The sequence below is a fragment of the Cyprinodon variegatus genome, unplaced genomic scaffold (assembly GCF_000732505.1).
Source record: "Cyprinodon variegatus isolate N-32 unplaced genomic scaffold, C_variegatus-1.0 Scaffold676, whole genome shotgun sequence".
In the NCBI taxonomy this organism is placed as follows: domain Eukaryota; kingdom Metazoa; phylum Chordata; class Actinopteri; order Cyprinodontiformes; family Cyprinodontidae; genus Cyprinodon; species Cyprinodon variegatus.
The window spans coordinates 368018-373128 of record NW_015151129.1 but is presented as its reverse complement, the minus strand read 5'-3'; the positions used below and the strand labels follow the sequence as shown (position 1 = coordinate 373128).

Sequence of the window (5111 nt, the reverse complement as noted above, 5' to 3'; positions counted from 1 at the left end):
TGAGCAGGTTTAATGCTGCTTGTAAATCAACCACAACCTCCCTTAAAAGCAAGCTTACATATCAAAGGTTATTATAATTGCAAACACACAACATACAGCTTTATGCATTATAACATTATACAGATACATTTATGTACAATTACTCTAACACATGTCATCTCAAGGCACTTTACAGTTCACCAGATCATACACTCAAATTGATTCAAAGTTTTCAATCTAAGAAAAACCAGTTGATTGCATCGACTCATTGACTCGGATGCAGTCCCTCACACTAAGCGGGATTGTAGTGACAGTGGAGAGGAAAAACTGTCTTTTAACAGGAAGAAACCTCCAGCAGAACCAGGCTCACTGTGAGCTGCCATCTGCAGAGGCCAACTGGGGTTCAAGGAGACAGAAGCAGAGATACAAGAGGCAACTGTAAAAGGCGGCCCCGTCCAGGAAATGCAAAGCCAGGCAGATGAGCTCTGAGCCAGCTCAGCAGCTGATATTTCTCTCCAGGAGGAAGTCACAGCCAAACAGGAACAGATGAGGCAAAGCTACTATGAGAAAAGTGAGAGAGAGCATAACATTAGAGATTGAACTAACAGATTCTGCAGAGTGGAAGGATAGAAATAGAATGAAACAAAATGATGAAATAGGGGTCCCTATGTCCTCCAGAAGTCTCAGCCTATAGCAGCATAATAAAGAGATAGCTTAGGATAGCTCAAAAAAGGTCTCTATGTGAAGACTAAACATCTTCTGTAACACACTAATATCAGTGCACCAACCAATATTTCTAAAAAAGCAGATTATATCTCCTTTCTTTCTCCCAGGGTTCTGCCCTGCAGTCTGCTAGAAAACATCTGAAAATCAAGCATCAGAACTACCTCTGAGAATAAAGGGACTGACATACTCATCATCATTGAGTCTCTGGTAGGCTTCAGAGTTTAAAACATGTTTAACAGGTAACAAGTGTCCAAAAAAAATCTTTCACATTATGACAAAAACCAATATCTATACTTTCAAGTTGTTTATAGCAAGCTTTAAACCCACCATGTTTTTCAAGTGTTAGATTGGCTAATTTTGATAGAAGGTGTTAAATGCATTTTTAGTTTGCTGCTCTTAGCCGACAGGAGTGGTGCCTGCAGGGGATTTGTGCAAAGATTTATGCCAGTGAGAAAGGAATGGCTTGCCGTTTTAATGGAACCCTACACGTCAAACCGTTTCTCTGTGGCAAGGAAAATCCAGTCATCTCCCCACATCTTAGGAAAAAGTTTCACTGTAGGAGCTCTCCCAAAGTTCAGGTGAATAATTATTGTAAAAAACGTAAATTTTCCTTAGGGGAGATTATATTTTAAGGACTTACTGTTAGCCTCAGGGTTCTTTTTGAATTCAGACCAAGGCTATCACAACCTTTCGAATCAGAACCTAAGGTCTTAAACGTGGCTCAGTTACCCGTGGTGGTACCCAGACAGGAGAAATGCTGGTATCTATTCAATTAGTAGAGATAAATTGGCAACCCTCTCATGACTCCCAAATTAAGTCAAAGCTTGGATTTAACAATTCTAGGAAATCCAACTTAACCCTGTTTCAGTTCTAATAAAGCTTTCTTTAATTTATTTCATAAGTTAGAGCTTGCATGAGGTTATGACTACACAGATGGAATTAGAAAATTCTACAGCAGATAAATTTAGATTTTCATGCTTTGTGTGCTGCAGCAAGAGAGTAAAAAAAAAAAAAAAAAAAAAAAAAATGTAAGTTCAACACAGAAGTATGTGAGCTACTGCTTTGGGAGAAATACTACTCCTAATAAAAAAATAATAGTTCATAGTCCCTAAACACTGAATGCATCATACCTACTGATAAAAATATTTAAACAGTTTTATTATATCTAGATATATTAACAGATCTATTTTCCATTTTAGGAGGGCGGGAGATAAAATAACTGTGTTAAAGTAACTAAATATGATTGAATACATGCCAAAAAGAGTTGCATTAGTTTTTCAGCGAACTTATTTATCTCTAGTTACCATTTTCTAACATTGTGGCAATATTTCCACCATATTAGGCTGCCTTATGTAATTTTTTGGACAGATTTAATCAGATTAATGTCAAAAGTGAAAAAGTTTTTTTTTCTGCGTTTCTAGGTTTTACATGCATTGTTTTTCAGGAACCCTTTTGGGGATCTTAGAATCACAATATTGAAATTAAAATCTCGTTTAAACTCTGTGTGTCTTAATATCTTCTTCTCATGTTGAGGGAATGTGTGGTTTAGAGGACTAAACCACAACCACCTAGGTTGAACACAGTGAAAGTCCTAATTACGCTGTAACATCTTTTAAAAAGTGACATGTTTTAAATGGGAGTTCAGTCAGTAATTGTGCAAGTATGAACATGAGGAATTTGAGAAGTTTTCCCCCAGAGTTCAGCCCATCTGTAGAGGAAACGACTTGCACAGAGTATCCAGTTTACCTGGTTTACCCGGTTTAACTTTGGTATAAATATGCTGAAGAAAACAACAGACGTTAAGCATTTGGGGAGGATATCAGCAGATGCTTTATCTGTAGTCAAAGCAGAAATCAGAATCAGAATGGAAGTGTTAGGAGGATTCTCAGTTGCAGAAAGTCTTGCAACGAATGAAATCCAGGCGATGTGTTCCATGGTAAGCTTTGATACACATTTATCATAAAAAGATTAATATGAAATTATATTAGGTTTATTTATTTGTGTAAATAGTATTAAAATTAAGTTTCTTGTAGTTTGTGCATGTATAAACTGGTTGTTTCGAAACAAATTGAGTGTATTATTTCATTTTATTACTTCACAGCTGAAGAGTGATATTGAGTATGCTACTTCAAAAAAGTATAAGGAGTTCAGAGCAATTAAATATACTGACCAAACTGTGAATGGAAAAAATTACAACATTAGGGTAAGAAACATCTTTTACTGCTCCCCACCATCTAAAGTGAAGGTGATTTAATTTACTAGCATTTCTATCCTACAGGTCCATGTTGGGGATGAACAATGTACCGATCTGCGGGTCTATAAATCATTCCCTTCAGAATCTTCTCTTGGATTAAGGGAGTTTAGGATTGGATGGAAAATTCTCTCAGAAAACAGGAGAATGAACGATCCACTATGACCCGACAACTGAAATCAATACAAAAGTCAACCAGTCTCTACTTTCTCCAATAGGCTGTCTCCAGGAAAAGTCAGTAGAATTGTATTGATCTTTGTTCAGAGGTTATTAAAGTATAATTAATTACCTTGAATGTCATGGAGATTGTTTTATGTTCTCAGCATTGGATATACTGAATGTTGAAAAGCAATGTAAAAGATTTAAAAAACAAAATAAATAAATCATATATACACGCTGCAGACATTACCCTGTTTTCTCTTATTTCTAAAATATTGTCTTAAAACTGGAAACATGCACACTTCACTGACAATGAACTAACTTCTGCAAGACCTTCATGAGTTTATTATATTAAATTGATTTAATAGATACATTTGACACATCAAAGCTTATTTAATAACGTTTATTACATTGCAAATACTGCAAGTGATTTCACACTTAAGATCCGTCTCCCATAACATCAAGTTTGCTTGTTTCATTTATCAGTCATTTCTATTTCACCTTTGCAAAATGTTTGAAATGAAGCCATTTCTGTTTGAAAAATGTACTTTTTGAATGTAATGACTTTAAAATTGTCATGAATCGAGGACAGATGGACCCAGTGTTCAAGGAGAGACAGTCAGTGGGTAAGTTCAAAACCTTTATTAAATAACAAACAAAGCTAAAGTGGATCTGTGGCTCGCGAATACTGCAGGAGGGGGGCGGGGCACCGCCCAATCTCTAACACTCTTTGGGAGAAACACAGGTAAGTGACCACGATCATCTGACTGAAGATGGTGATCTCAGTGAGTCACTTACCTGGTTTAGCAGTGAAGTCCATACCCCTTGAGGGGGGTGCAATCCAGCCGATGGGCTGACAGCTGTGGCTTGCGTCACCCAGAGTGTCCCCGGTGCTGCAGCTCTGGAAGAGTTTCAGGAACACAGGGATACAGGGCAGACAGGAACAGACAGATCAGACAGGATCCAGATCAGACAGGAACAGACAGGCAGACATGGGCAATGTGGAGTCAACAAGTCATCTCCATGTCATGTATTTAATCTACCCAGCCAATTAACCAGGTGAGTCCAATCTGCACAGGTTAATTCACGGTTGGACTCACCTGCTTCAGTGGCTGGGTAGAACCAATACATGACATGGAGATGACTTGTTGACTCCACATTGCCCATGTCTGCAGACAGGTGACAGGATCCAGGCTTCCAGGCAATAACAAGCTCCCAGACAGGTTCGGAGTCTGACAGAGTTCAGAAGTGTGGCCAGACAGTCACGCAACGGAGCAGACAGGATCAGGTGCAGATGAGCAGGCTCAGTGGCAGACTTTAGCCGAGACAGGATGTGAAACCAGAACTTGATGCAGGACCTTTAAACTGGTCTCCTCCCTGGAGCCAGGCTTACTGGGATAAAAACTGAACCTCCCCACATATAAAGCCAAAAACCCTGAGGACTCAGCGGGGGAGGAACAGTGAACGATCAGGAGACGAGACAAACACAAAAACCCTCTTTCCACTGGCCGACAGGATCCAGGACATGAACCATTGCAGAACTGAACGGACAGACTAACAGAAAACAAATAAAATGATCTGGCCCTGAATGCTCAGGCTGAACAGAATATAAACCAAAGGAAACAGGTGAGAGGAATAAATGATAATTGAGGAAGGGAGGGAAAACGACAGGTGAAAGAAATAACCAATTAAGGGAGAGCAAACAGGCCAGATTATGACAAAAATGCCCTGCTGGCTGACAGCTCAAACAGAATATTGATGCTTGATAAGAAATAACAAGGTCAGTATCCTTGACCGGTAATCCTGGTCTGGTCTCCAAGAAGGGTAATTATGGCATTGATAATGTATGATAATGTTTCTCTATGGGTTTTTTTTATTTAGTTTTTTAGTTTTTGTATTGGAGGATCGATCAGCTCAATGCCTCTTATTGATTAATTAATCTTACTGACTCTGATTCCTTAAAACAATAGTATCTAGAGGAGGCTATTTTTTATTT

General features: G+C 38.6%; 1 long non-coding RNA gene across 1 annotated transcript; it reads left to right on the top strand.

The window, feature by feature from the left end:
• The first annotated feature begins 2491 nt into the window (after nucleotides 1-2491).
• LOC107097150 lies at nucleotides 2492-3101 on the top strand. The gene is made up of 3 exons (XR_001481821.1): nucleotides 2492-2641; nucleotides 2807-2908; nucleotides 2984-3101. It is a non-coding gene; the product is annotated as an uncharacterized LOC107097150 (long non-coding RNA).
• The last annotated feature ends 2010 nt before the right edge of the window (nucleotides 3102-5111 follow it).